The 15836-nt window shown below is 41.9% G+C and overlaps 1 long non-coding RNA gene across 1 annotated transcript; it reads left to right on the top strand.

The window, feature by feature from the left end:
• Positions 1-249: 249 nt before the first annotated feature.
• LOC136748345 (uncharacterized) lies at positions 250-11689 on the top strand. Its single transcript, XR_010816581.1, has 3 exons — positions 250-296; positions 3084-3179; positions 11494-11689. It is a non-coding gene; the product is annotated as an uncharacterized LOC136748345 (long non-coding RNA).
• Positions 11690-15836: the final 4147 nt, after the last annotated feature.

Below are 15836 nucleotides of genomic sequence, written 5' to 3'. Positions count from 1 at the left end.
GAGTAAGGCATCTAGTTATATTAGAAGTGGTGCACTAAAACAGTCTAATTCGCAGAGGAGAAGAGGAAAGTCCCGTTGTAGGAACCATCTCTTGACCTGGGGAACCTCTACACCCAAGACTCACAGCTGTAATTGCTGCCAAAGGTGGCCAAACCCGATCAAAACGTCACTCTATCAAAGCTGCCATTGGCCCCTGCGCGCATCACTCAGAACAGGTCCCTTCCCACTTCCTGTTCTTTAAAACGTGACGTCAACACGGGTTCGTCCTCTTTTGCCATTTCACTGGACTCGAGAACGTAAGCTCTCTGTGTCTGTGTTTGTAATAAACATTCAAACTGCGTATTTTGGCTGGCTGGCTCAATTCATAATGTTGTTCACCACCGTTTTCGCTACACATCGTCTCTGTCGTGTGTGTGTTTAGTTATTATTGATAGCTAATCCTGATTCTGTCCCGTCCGCGCACCGGAGGTCTGACTACGCTTTTGGTTTCAGTTTCATTCACAAGAAGAGCCTTTTAAAAATAGTAGTCGTGTTTACATATTGCTATATATATTCCGACTGCTTGCTGTGTTGGTATTTTGTCCACAGGACCTTTTCCTCCACAGCAGGAGCGCTAGCAACAGCAGTAAAATCCGAGGCCTGCCCGGCCTAAGCCTCGGTGTGTTTTAAGAGATCTCGCCCGTGTGTGATGCTCCTCCGCTGGCTTGCGCCCACACTACAGCCTGCAACTGTGGCTGTAGGAGATCTTGCTCTCTCAGTTCGCTGAGAACGAGCACTGCTAGCTCTCCCGGTCCGTGCATGCAGGCCTCGGTTTTAGATCCCGCTACGGCTGGTGGTCTACTACCCTCGGCCCCCTCAGACCCCGGACTCCGCGTCACCCGGTGTCCCCGGAAACCCCGGCACACACGGTGTGGTTAAGTCTACAGACCTACGTGGTGCTTGTATCAAGCACCTGGTGCTTGGTATACACAGTGTTCAGTCCGACAACAGCAAGGTTGTGTGTGGTTGGTGTTGCAGCGCCCCCGTGTATATAAACATTGCCGGGCAGAGACGCACTTACAGTGGCGGGCCCGCTAGGAGCTCCACTTGTTGCAGAGGCGTTCCAGTTGTTGTGAGCCCCCAGTGCAAACACTGACCAGCGCCTCTGCTGCATGTTTCCCTGTGCGTGCCTATGTGCGCTCGGCGCTCGACAATGAGTTCCTCTCACCCCCGCCACTGTGCTGCTTGTGGCCAGGGCACCTTGCCCGCCTGGAGTGGGGAAGTCTTATGCCCCGTCTGTCTGGGCACTGACAGCGGGTGGAATTTGTCTGCGACTTCCGGATCCGCTACGGCACGCCCGGAGATCCGCCATTCCACCGGGCGCCGCCACACTCGCCACTGCGCCCGAAGATCCCCCACTCCGGCGAGTGACAGGGGGGCCTCGTCGGAGCGACACCCACATGCTCCCTCCCCCTCTTCTGAGTCATCGTTAGTATCCTCCATGCCATGCCATCGGTGACGGAGAACCGGCTTCACAGACAGAGGCAGAGATGAGGCCATCCTTGCCCTGAATATCAGGATGGACCACATCTGCGCCCTTCTGACTGCACAGGCAGCGCAAACAGCAGCCCAGACCCTGACCCTCCCCACATCTCGAGTCTCCACTGCCAGCCCATGTACCACAGGATTCTGAGGGGAGCCTCTCTGCCCTGTCTATGGACAAGGACATCAGACAGGTAATCTGGGAGGAGGATCGCGTATTACTCAGCCGGCACATGGGTTTGAAGTCAGAGGCAGAGCTCATGGAGGGGGAACTGGCATCGTCCCCCCCCACTACACTGCAACAACACTTCCCCTGTTCCTGTAAGTCAGGACCGTGAGTTTTGGGCGGTGATCCAGAGGGCCGTGGACTGCTTGCAGATCCCCTGGCCCTCTGACCCCCCCCGCCCCCATGATACAGGTTCGAGAGGGAGCACCGGCTGCAGCAGCTCACACAGGCCCTCCCACTGCTACCGGACCTCCTGGATGACCTGAGAGCCACCTGGTACCATCTGGCAATGGCCCCCGCCCAGGCTCAGGCGGTGGAGGCCTATGCCAGAACCCAGGGTGAACTCCACCTTTGCTGCGCTGGTCTCCTTAACCCCGCTTTCCGCAGAGTCACTTGACTTGGCCTGTCCTGATGGGCAATGTCATGTGGCGGCGACCCTGCTCCGGAGGGCCTAGGAGGCTGGAGCCCAAGCAGCTCGCCTGCGTAACACCAAAAGCCTGCTGGCCCTTTACCTGGCCCAGCTGGCTGAGGCCCCAGACCCAGTCACTGCATCACAGGCCCCACCCCTTATCAGAGAGGTCAATGTGATGCTTCATGACGCAAAGACAACTGGACTGCCTAGTTCCCAAGGAAAGTGGCGGTTTCCGCCCCATCTTGGATTGGAGACGCCTGAACCACCACCTCAGTCAGGGTGTTGCGTTTCAGCACGCTCAACCTGCGAACCATGTCCCAGGCCGTCAGGCCCGGCGACTGGTTCATTTCAGTGGATCTGAAACTTGCTCAGTTGGTGGCGAAGCCCTCACAATTTGACCCTCGGTGTGCCCCTGGGGCCAGTCTACCACCGAGCAGTTATGAAGACAGACGCCCCCAAGCAGGGTTGGGGAGCAGTCTGGGATGGACGTGGAGTGGATGGAGCCAGCACGGGCCCTCCATATCAACGTCCTGGAGTTACAAGCAGTACTCCTTGGACTGTCTCATTTCCTGCCAGTCCTGCGGGACAGATATGTGCTGATTCGGACGGACAACACAGCGGTGGTCGCCTATATCAACAGGCAAGGAGGTCTCTGGTCGTGCATACTGTACTGTCTAGTGTGCCGTCTGCTTCTGTGGGCGCAGCCACAGTTCCACTCCATCAGAGCAGTTCACCTCACAGGCCTAGCCAACACGGCAGCGGACCTCCTCTCTCGGGGAGGCCCCCCAGTCTTGGAATGGTACAGCAACTGTGGAGCCAGTCTATATATATATATATATATATACAGTAAAAGACTGAATTTGTTTGCTGTGAATTCTGTCCGAGATCCAATGTACCAAGCATTTGTTTTTTTGTGGTATATAGAAGCAGATGGGGCAGATGAAGGCAGACATGCAGCTCCAAATTGAGGACAGACAGAAAGACGTGAAGGAGCTGAAACAAGCTAGAGAGTCTCTTCTGGTGAGTTGAAGTATAATTACCTTGTGAAAGTCAAAGAGGCGTAGAGAATTTAAATCAGCACACATTGTAGAGAGGAAGGAGTTTAAAGGCTAACAAGGCAAACACTTCTTAATGGATTAGCAGGTCCAATTTAATTAGATACCAACAGTTATCTTTCTTGCAAAACCTGTCAGAACAAATACAAATATTGTATTAAAATACAATAAAGGTTTGTGCGAAATTGCACGTTCTCCTGTGTCTTTATCATCACTGTTGCTCAGACACATTTAAAAATAATAATGTAAAAATCCAGAGTGGAACCAATCTTATACAGCTGTGTTTTAATCCTGCTTCCATCATGTCTTCAGCTTATAATAATAATAATAATAATAATAATAATAATAATAATAATAATAATAATAATAGTAATACAAATATAAAATATTTAGTTACAATAAAATACTTGTAAAATAATTGTTTTAGCAACTCAGAGCAGGCAAGAAAATCAAAATCTTACATGATTATTATTATTATTTTTATTATTATTTTTATTTCTTGGCAGATGCCATTATCCAGGGCGACTTACAACATAAGTGCAAAACAAAGCGTAAAAATACAGTTCATATGATCATTGGAAAGGGAAAAGTCACAGCAACAGAAGCAGTCCCTATGGTTCTCTCAATCCCCCAGCAGATGTCTCTGCAGAATCATTTATGTGACCCAAAGTATACCATTCAGCTTTTTTGCAATACAGGGTGGAACTGAGTTATAAAGTATGTATTCAGAGATTCTCAGAGATTCTGAGACGCCATTATCTATTGAGTTGGACTGGCTTTGTGTTAGAAAATAGTTTTGGAAGGCAATTATGGAGATACTTGACTGCACAGGTCATTACTTACATTACAAATAAGTTGCTCTGTACTGCATAACATTTGTGAACAAAGAAAACATGCCTTTGTAAACAGCTGTGGCAACCATTCAAATGTAATAAAAACATACATCCAATGTGGGCATCATATTCACTTAACCGTGTATTTTACCACTGGGGTTGTATGCTTCGTAATCTCTATATAAAAAGCTTGTAAGTAAAATACATTACTGATTGTGTGGATGTTGAACCATAGGATTTCAAACGGCAACTTATTGTCTTATTTCTCACTATCCAAATGTAAAGGTACTTTTGAGGACAATATATATAGAGGATAGATGAATAATCTTGTTATAGTACCAGTCTCCCCTGGTTATGCACAATAATAATACAAAAAACTAGGGCTGTCAAAATTAACACGTTAATAACGCATTAACGCAAATTAATTTTAATGACACTAATTTTATTAACGCGCGATGAATGCAGCGCACATTTTGACACATAGCCTAGCCCGTAGTTGGAGACATGGAGATGCAGCCACAGCGAGCCATAATACAGGAAAGGATGCAGCAGCAAAAAGAAATGGAGAAAGAAAAGTTGTTCTGAACGGAAAATTCATATACAAAACGATGTCTGATGGTCCTGTCGACAAGACAAAAGTTGTCTGCATTTATTGTCGATGTAAATTAAGTTATCACCGCAGCACGTCGAGTTTAAAATATCACTTGATGGCAAAGCATACTGATGCAGAGAGCTGTCCTCCCCCTCGCCAAAGGCAGAGCACACTAGATCATTTGCAGTGGAGACGGATGGACAAGTCCACAAGCAATAGACTCACCACAGCGATAACTAAATGGGTGGCTAAATAACTAAATGTAAACAGGCCTGTGTAAGTGAATTGCTCAGTGCAAAGAAAGAGAAGTAATGAGAACCTGGTATTTCTGTTATTTTTTTCATGTGTCTAATAGACATGAACAGGTTCTTTGAAAAACATCTATGACCTTTGAAACATGTCTAGTCTTCATGCTCTATGTTGAGTATGGTTTCACTAATAATAACATAGATTTGCATAAAGCATCAATATTTGTCCATGCCCATGTTGATTAGAGTATTAAAAACTTGAAAAGTAATAATTTAAGGTACATTTAAAACAGATAAAAATGTGCGATTAAATTGCGATTAATCATGAGTAAACTCATGACAATCATGTGATTAATCACGATTAAATATTTTAATTGATTGACAGCCCTAATATATACAGTGAGGGAAAAAAATATTTGATCCCCTGCTGCCCACTGACAAAGAAATGATCCGTCTATAATTTTAATGGTAGGTGTATTTTAGCAGTGAGAGACAGAATAACAACAAAAAAATCCAGAAAAACGCATTTCAAAAAAGTTATAAATTGATTTGCATGTTAATGAGGGAAATAAGTATTTGACCCCTTCGACTTAGTACTTGGTGGCAAAACCCTTGTTGGCAATCACAGAGGTCAGACGTTTCTTGTAGTTGGCCACCAGTTCGAACCTTCAGCTCCCTCCACAGATTTTCTATGGGATTAAGGTCTGGAGACTGGCTAGGCCACTCCAGGACCTTAACGTGCTTCTTCTTGAGCCACTCCTTTGTTGCCTTGGCTGTGTGTTTTGGGTCATTGTCATGCTGGAATACCCATCCACAACCCATTTTCAATGCCCTGGCTGAGGGAAGGAGGTTCTCACCCAAGATTTGACGGTACATGGCCCTGTCCATTGTCCCTTTGATGCGGTGCAGTTGTCCTGTCCCCTTAGCAGAAAAACACCCCCAAAGCATAATGTTTCCACCTCCATGTTTGACAGTGGGGATGGTCTTCTTGGGGTCATTCCTCCTCCTCCAAACACGGCGAGTTGAGTTGATGCCAAAGAGCTCGATTTTGGTCTCATCTGACCACAACACTTTCACCCAGTTCTCCTCTGAATCATTCAGATGTTCATTGGCAAACTTCAGACGGGCCTGTACATGTGCTTTCTTAAGCAGGGGGACCTTGCGGGTGCTGCAGGATTTCAGTCCTTCACGGCGTAGTGTGTTACCAATTGTTTTCTTGGTGACTATGGTCCCAGCTGCTTTGAGATCATTAACAAGATCCTCCCGTGTAGTTCTGGGCTGATTCCTCACCGTTCTCATGATCATTGAAACTCCACGAGGTGAGATCTTGCATGGAGCCCCAGACCGAGGGAGACTGACAGTTATTTGTGTTTCTTCCATTTGCGAATAATCACACCAACTGTTGTCACCTTCTCACCAAGCAGCTTGGCGATGGTCTTGTAGCCCATTCCAGCCTTGTGTAGGTCTACAATCTTGTCCCTGACATCCTTGGACAGCTCTTTGGTCTTGGCCATGGTGGAGAGTTTGGAATCTGATTGATTGATTGCTTCTGTGGACATGTGTCTTTTATACAGGTAACGAGCTGAGATTAGGAGCACTCTATTAAAGGGACCATTGCTTATCTCTGTGCATTAATTTCTATGTATGTGCAAAGGTACACTGTCCCATTGTTGGTTGCTTTGCAGGCATTTGTAACTGCCACATTTGACCCCTAATGACCTCTGTTAGGGTGAAAAAGATCTTGGAGCAGCAACCAGCTTCTTCATACTGGGGCAAGATACGAGTTTCTAGTTTAAGCCATGAACAAGTTGAAGTACATCAGGTGGAATTTCCACAGACAGACACTCCATATAAAACTGTGTAACATTTTAATTGGTTGCCATTTGCTTCTGCATTACTGCTTACTTTAATAAGAATGGAGAGGACAATCCTAGCGATATGTCCCTTCTGGTGGGTAATATATCTGCGGTCCTAACCAGACACAGGGTCTCAGTGTGAATGCAAATTAAGCTGATTGATGAAACTCCTGTCCCAAGAATTCTTTCCAACAAACAGTAATGCAAACTATTTCACTAACATCATACAGTCACAGATATAGGTCACAAACTGTATAATGTGCATGCTGGTATTGTTATAAGTATGTGTGAAGAACCCAGAAGTATTATTACAAATACTATTTAGGTGTTAAGCTATACTCTGTGTATTGTCTATGTAATTTTCCATGCTTGTACGGGGGAGTTAAATGTAGTATTATCAGCCTTTCTTCCTTTCTTTTACTTTCTATCTCTGAAGTTACAAAGTGTCCTACCTGGCATTCTGTTGATCAAGTTTTCTGTCCTTCAGAATATTGCACAATCTGCACAACCACAGTCTGCTATCCTATCCTTAATTCTTTGCTGATATGCTAATTTCTTAAGATAACTGTGACAGGGGGGATTAATATCATATTAGGTAGGTAACACTCCAGGTAACACTTTTACTCCACGAAAATATAACATCGCAATAAATGCTCCTCCGCTGATAATGTCCATGAATCATTATTTTGCGTGCAATGTGCTGCGCTATTGCACTTTTTACTGCAGTATCATCGCGTATTGATCAGTGGAGTAAAAGCACTCGTGCCATTTGGACCTGGCGTTTCACTCGCGATGTGTTCACAGCACTGGCACAAACCCACGAATGATCTGTCATTGCCAGTACCACTGATGACCCTGAATCAGTCATGTTCATATACACACATGTCCACAACGAGCTCTCTTCAATCTCTGATTCCAATCCATGTTTATTTGCTGGTCATCACTGTATCAGCTCAATCTGAGCTCAAACCAGCAAGTGGAAATGTCACAGCCTCCCTATAGTGCACTGATTCAAAATCTACTGATCACAGGGCAGCTGCATTAACCACGGTATCTGAACCAGCTATTCTGGACAAATTTATATTTAATGAATTACTCAGATATTCAAACACAATATGTAATTATTGTTGTTAATAGTTGTATGAAATGCTTTACGTGGGACTTATAATAGGCAATTTTGTTACACTTCTCTCTTCTACTTTTTCTAATTTTACATTTTGGTGTTTTCATGTGCCAACATGCAATTTCTGATTGATTGGTACAGCTATTCTGGACAGACATTTGGCGTTTTATAACTATAACCTGCATTCTTTCAAATGTATAATTAATTAATAACACAGATATTCACACACAATATGTAATTATTAATAGTTAACATGAATAGAAAACATGCTTTCTATGATCGGCTATTTGTTGCACTTCTCTCTTCTACTTGAAATGTATTCTTGTCAATGTTGCATAGGAAAATGCTTTCTTTTCAACATGTATTTGTTGCAGTTCTCTCTATTGCTTTATGTAATAATACACTGTATGTTATTTTCATGTGCCAACAATGCATTGATTGGTATCTGTAGGACTTCTTGAATGATTTCAAATAATAAATCCGCAAGCAGCCTAAATATCCATGTGTAGAGTCAAATTGATTTTAGCAAACAATTATCCGGAACCTATGAGGTCTCATTTGAACAAATCTGGCCCACTACCTAATACAAGTTTCCCAGCAGGCAAAATACATTAGAAACAACGTTGTTTCAACATTCAAAATACATTGAAAATTGATTGGATTTGCAAATGGAATCAATGTTGAATTGTCAACATTCCTTCAACATCAATTTAATCAGCAAATGCACATATTGTGTAGAAAATAATACAAAATGTGTCATAGAACTATTAACACATTTGTTGTGTAGAATTTGTGTAGAGTGTATATTAAACCACCTGAAAAACAGATTTTAAAAATGCTATCAATCTTTTTAAAACTAGTTCCATGCAAGTTATGGTTAGAGAGCACTTGTATACACACCCACAGTTTTTCCAATATGTTTTATACAGGTGTCCAGTTGAATTAAAGTTGAAGTAAAAAAAACAACAACCACAAAAAAACAAAAACAAAAACAAAAAAACGATGCACATTTTTCAATACTGATAGTATATTTTAATTGTAGTCACTATTTTGATAATACATTTGATTAATGCACACATAGTACAATTTTGTTATTCTGCATTGAAATATTTTGCTAGTTAAACTAGTTAATTAAGGAATTCTCAGAAATATTTTTCCTTAAGAGGAATGTGCTTAAATTCTAATTATATACCTTCATCAATTTCTACAGTATATAGCAGTTAAACATTCAAGCAGCAAAGACCCTTTCAACAGCCTGTTTTATACAGGTCTCCAGTTCAATTAAAGTTGAAGTAAAAAAAAAACAACCACAAAATAAAAAATAAAAACCTGATGCACTCTCTGATTCGTCGGCTAAGCTGTTTATCATAGAGTAGTATTATATATATATATATATATATACATACACACACATACATACATACATACATACATACATACATACACGTGTGTATTTATGGATATATATATATACACTCACCTAAAGGATTATTAGGACCACCTGTTCAATTTCTCATTAATGCAATTATCTAACCAACCAATCACATGGCAGTTGCTTCAATGCATTTAGGGGTGTGGTCCTGGTCAAGACAATCTCCTGAACTCCAAACTGAATGTCTGAATGGGAAAGAAAGGTGATTTAAGCAATTTTGAGCGTGGCATGGTTGTTGGTGCCAGACGGGCCGGTCTGAGTATTTCACAATCTGCTCAGTTACTGGGATTTTCACGCACAACCATTTCTAGGGTTTACAAAGAATGGTGTGAAAAGGGAAAAACATCCAGTATGCGGCAGTCCTGTGGGCGAAAATGCCTTGTTGATGCTAGAGGTCAGAGGAGAATGGGCCGACTGATTCAAGCTGATAGAAGAGCAACTTTGACTGAAATAACCACTCGTTACAACCGAGTTATGCAGCAAAGCTTGAGGCGGATGGGCTACAACAGCAGAAGACCCCACCGGGTACCACTCATCTCCACTACAAATAGGAAAAAGAGGCTACAATTTGCACAAGCTCACCAAAATTGGACAGTTGAAGACTGGAAAAATGTTGCCTGGTCTGATGAGTCTCGATTTCTGTTGAGACATTCAGATGGTAGAGTCAGAATTTGGCGTAAACAGAATGAGAACATGGATCCATCATGCCTTGTTACCATTGTGCAGGCTGCTGGTGGTGGTGTAATGGTGTGGGGGATGTTTTCTTGGCACACTTTAGGCCCCTTAGTGCCAATTGGGCATCGTTTAAATGCCACGGCCTACCTGAGCATTGTTTCTGACCATGTCCATCCCTTTATGACCACCATGTACCCATCCTCTGATGGCTACTTCCAGCAGGATAATGCACCATGTCACAAAGGTCGAATCATTTCAAATTGGTTTCTTGAACATGACAATGAGTTCACTGTACTAAACTGGCCCCCACAGTCACCAGATCTCAACCCAATAGAGCATCTTTGGGATGTGGTGGAACGGGAGCTTCGTGCCCTGGATGTGCATCCCACGAATCTCCATCAACTGAAAGATGCTATCCTATCAATATGGGCCAACATTTCTAAAGAATGCTTTCAGCACCTTGTTGAATCAATGCCACGTAGAATTAAGGCAGTTCTGAAGGCGAAAGGGGTTTAAACACAGTATTAGTATGGTGTTCCTAATAATCCTTTAGGTGAGTGTATATATATATATTATATATGTCTGCTGTTTATATATATATATAATCTTTGTTTTATTTTTAAAGGGGAATTTTGCAAAATGTTTTACCATGTCACTCAAAATACACCCATGAAAGAAGTACTGACTGGGGAAATACATTTGTTTGCGAGGATATTGTGTTTGTTAGATTGTTTTGACTGTCAAAGTGTATTCAACCTGAAAGTAAAGTATATTTCGACGTTGATGAATTGTTGCCAAAACCACATTGAATAGCAGTTGTATTCTTGTTGATCCACGTCGCACGTGCCTGCTGGGTTTGACACCCCTGCTCTAAAGATTCCTCTCTCCACTTCGACTTCTGTTTATTATGATAAGAGGATCACCCAACAGATTAATAGCCCACAGTTGCCAGTTTGCTTAGTGTCTGTTTGTAGAAACAACTTTTTCCAGATAGGCTGAAGATGTCGTATCATAATGCTTGACTGACAGCTGTTAATGATGACTGTGGCACCGGACTTCTCGGAGTACATCAAAGGAAGCCATTTGGTTTCTAGATCCTACACCTCCTCACGGGAAGACAGACTATGAACATTCCAAAGCTACACTTCTTGGGAAGTGACTGGACTCTGCCTTATAAATGTTGTTACATTTTGTTGCTGGGAGAGACTCCGCTGAGGTTGGGAGCTTCCATGTCGGGGGCCTTCCAGGCCGGGCATGTTAAATAAATATATTAATTCTCTGTGCTTCAAAGACTTAAATTCTTTACTGGGTTCTAAACTCACTCAACTAGGATTGGCACTGCAGCCATATCCCAACATGTAATTTTGATTGTAGAATCTTTTTTTTTTTTTTTAATTATTGTGAAAGTATGTATGCTGTGTTTGTTTTTCTTCTCAAACTGACTGGCTCCAATCCAAACCTTCACCTTAAACCAGATGAGTCACTTTAGAGCTACGTTTCAGTTTTGTTTCTTGCTGCAGGAGCTGTGTCCTTCTCCGATTCTGACCATGGCTGAAATAAAACTGGAACTCATTTCTGAGACTCTGCTAAAGGACCCAGACACTCTCGCCTGTGGGCACAGCTTCTGCATTGGCTTGGAAACAAGAAGTTAAGTTCGAAGTTCGAAGTGCAGAGTTGAGAATGCGAGTGAAAAACAATAAAGTCACCTTAAACATGCTCCTGCCCTCAGTTATTTTCTAACTGCACTACAAATTGGCGACGAGATGGCCGTGTCTAGTGCTCCTTTACCACTGACTTACCTGCAATGTCCGGGAGAACCTGCAATACCATTTGATACGTGGATGAAGATGTCAGGGCTGGCCTTAGCCTTTTGGGGGCCGTAGGCAAGATTTGATTGTGGGGCCCCCCACCTCGCTGAAAAACATTTTAGTGATGTCCATCTTTATGGCAGAGAGAAAATGTTTAGGTAAAACTAAAAGAGACACATACATTTAAAGAGTGCACATCACAGAACATTTATTGAACATTCACATACACTACAAATACTTCACTGTGTATATTGAAATAACAGCAATAACTAATAAACTGTTTAAGTAAAATAATATCCACACCAAAAATAATCAGTACTGAAAGTACTATAGTGCATATTAAAAACCAAAATTCAATAATACAATACTATCAAAAATCATTAGCTGACAATTAGCTGTTAATTCCTTACAAAGTTACGACATTTTAAAGAATCAATGCAAAACACATCACTGTTAAACGTTCCGCTGATACACTTACATACACTTACAGCCCTGGAAAAAAATAAGACTTAACATTGATTTCTGAATTTGGAGTGGTTAATTTTTTCCAGAGCTGTATATCCATCATATTTACATGACATATAGCATACCCCTGACATGTGTGTTTTGACCTTACTCTAGACCAGTGGTTTTCAAACCGGTCCTGGAGTACCCCCTGCCCTGCTGGTTTTTGTTCCAACTGAGGTCTTAATTGCTTAATTGAATCCTTAATTGACCTAACAAAGCAACATACCATTCAATTAAGTAATTAAGACCTAGGTTGGAACAAAAACCAGCAGGGCAGAGGGTACCCCAGGACCGGTTTGAAAACCCCTGCTCTAGACACAGATGAAATGCACCTCTCCCTCCTGGGTTTACATGGTCTTAGTATATTGCACTAGAGATGAGCTGTGTACCCGCAGACATGCGAAGGGCAAAGGATTGTCTTGTGCCTCCCACCTTGTTGTTTAATACTTTGTTTTAATGATCTCACCGAGTGGTTTTTCATGTCACTGATGGAGCAGTAAGCCATGAATAGAAGTGTTTTATAAAGTTATAATTACAACATGATGTACAGCACTGAACAGTGCACAACAGACCCACAACAATATAGAGAGCATAATGATAATCGGAAACAAAATTGATCCACATTGCCATTACACATGAAACGTTGATCAGCAACTTACTTTACCTTGAAACCCACAATAAATGGACCAGTTATCTTGCACTTTTAAAATGTGGCCATTTCACATATAAGCTATACGATTATCTTGGACAGTAGCATTTGCATGTAAACTGTGAGCTTACATGTGGAAATGGGTGTGTTTTTGTCATTTTTACACCATTTACTGGTGTTTTTGGGATTGACCCTGTCCTTCTGTGTGGCAGTACATCTCGATTAAACACCTTCTGGTTGCTCTGCTTGAGCAGATGGTTAGAAATGACATGTGTAAGAGGAAAGCCAGAACTTTGTTTTGATACTAAACAGCACAGTTTCAGCACCGGCATGACACACAACTATTCTACTTAAGTGACTGAACTTAAAATAATAGCTAGCTTGTTTAATGGATTGAGGTCACACACACACACACACACACACACATCACTCCACACAACAGCTGAGCCGTGAGGTGAATAACATTAAATAAGGTCTGTATCATTCCTCTACTTTTCGCCTTCTTGTCCTCATTCTCTTTTCTGCACCCAACGTGTATGCTCTTTTAAAAGATGCGATCTCTCTCTCCACCTCATAGCGCTGGCCCACTGTAACCTGCACCCGACCTGCCCCCTCCCCCTCATGTTTCTAGGCGGTCATAGGTGGTTTTTGCAGCCGGAATATTGTGCGTTCGGTGGGAACTTAATTATTATTAAGTAATAAGTTAGGGGCCCCATGACAATCTGGGTCCTTAGGCAACCGCCTAGTCCGCCTGTACCTCAGTCCAGCACTGGTTTTTAATGTTGGGAGACAATTAAGGTCTTTTAGTTTAATACCAGTTAAGTGCTTTTAGGGTTTTATTTTTTAACCTTTCTTCTTTTTCATTTTTTTTAATTAGCTAGTTGTAACACTTCTGACTCTCCAGATTGTCAGTTTCTGCTATATACTTAAAATAATTAATCGGGGCACTTTCGTTCCAATTTCGCCTCTTTTATTCTGTAAATAATAAAAGTTTATACAACTTTATCGCCAGGCACAACACGACTGGCAATATAGTTTAATCTATAATCATTAGACAAATAATAAATGCTCCAATAACATTCCTGTCAACATATCAAACATATTAAGATATTTCAATAATCCCAACAAAACTCGAATCAACATATTCTATTGATTCCATTAGAATTTATTAAATCAATCTTGCAAACATTTTCAATAATAACCTTTTCTTTTTACTGCAGTTAACATTTAAATCATATCATCTTAGTATTCCCCTTTTCAATAATAATAGAATAAACAAAATCCTGCACTTATCCAATCTCATTCATATTTAACAGTCTGTAATCTACGCCCGTGAACCTAGTAATAGTCTCAGATTAAAGCAGGTCTAAACACTCGTTTTAAACACTCTATTTCAATCACCCTTTCTAATACTTTAATAGTATCAATCAATAGTAATATGTTTTATTCCTTTTAATTCAAATGATTTATCATTTATTTTGCTTTAACAAAACGTAGTTCAATAAACAAAATAATATTTGACTAGCCCTCTTTATTAACATCTGTTCCCGTTTTTCAAAGTACTGTTCTGATTTATATTCTACCTTCCTCGCACTGTACTCTAAACACGTCCACATACACTGATCAGCCATAACATTATGACCACTGACAGGTGAAGTGAATAACACTGATAATCTCGTTATCATGGCACCTGTCAGTGGGTGGGATATATTAGGCAGCAAGTGAACATTTTGTCCTCAAAGTTGATGTGTTAGAAGCAGGAAAAATGGGCAAGCGTAAAGATCTGAGCGACTTTGACAAGAGCCAAATTGGGATGGCTAGACGACTGAGTCAGAGCATCTCCAAAACTGCAGCTCTTGTGGGGTGGTCAAAAGTGGTCCAAGGAAGGGAAAAGCGGTGAACCGGCGACAGGGTTATGGGCGGCCAAGGCTCATTGATGCACATGGGGAGTGAAGGCTGGACCGTGTGGTCCGATCCAACAGAGGAGCTACTGTAGCTCAAATTGCTGAAAAAGTTAATGCTGGTTCTGATGGAAAGGTGTCAGAACACACAGTCCATCGCAGTTTGTTGCGTATGGGGCTGCATAGCCGCAGACCAGTCAGGGTCAGTCAGTCCACTGCCGAAAGCGCCTACAATGGGCACGTGAGCATCAGAACTGGACCACGGAGCAATGGAGGAAGGTGGCCTGGTCTGATGAATCATGAGTTCAAGGTGTTGACTTGGCCTCCAAATTCCCCAGATCTCAATCCAATCGAACATCTGTGGGATGTGCTGGACAAACAAGTCCGATCCATGGAGGCCCCACCTCGCAACTTACAGGACTTAAAGGATCTGCTGCTAACGTGTTGGTGCCAGATACCACAGCACACCTTCAGAGGTCTAGTGGAGTCCATGCCTCGACGGGTTAGGGCTGTTTTGGTGACAAAAGGGGGACCTACACAATATTAGGCAGATGGTCATAATGTTATGGCTGATTGGTGTGTATATATATATATATATATATATATATATACACACATACACAAATGCACACATACACACATGCATAAATAGTGGCCTCCAAACTTATTTATAGCCTTGACATATTGTAACAAAAAGGTGATGTATATAAGAATACAAATGTACAATACTTTATTTTCTTATATACCAATATGTAAAATGAATACCAATAACGCCACACAGAGCAACATCATATGTTTTACACAGTCTAATAAAAATATCTAATTCATGATAACAAACAGAAGCATCATAATGAGTCCTGTGCATAAAGACTAACACCAAGCACAGATTCTAATCTGATAAAGAAAAAGGAAAAACAATTAATGAATGCCTTTGTAAATTCTTGGTAGGCTCCTCCCAAGTACATTATATATGAAACAGGATATGCGTTTTCAGATTA

The sequence above is a fragment of the Amia ocellicauda genome, chromosome 4 (genome assembly GCF_036373705.1).
Source record: "Amia ocellicauda isolate fAmiCal2 chromosome 4, fAmiCal2.hap1, whole genome shotgun sequence".
In the NCBI taxonomy this organism is placed as follows: Eukaryota; Metazoa; Chordata; class Actinopteri; order Amiiformes; family Amiidae; genus Amia; species Amia ocellicauda.
The sequence above is the reverse complement of the archived record's forward strand: the minus strand, read 5'-3'. Positions and strand labels throughout refer to the sequence as shown.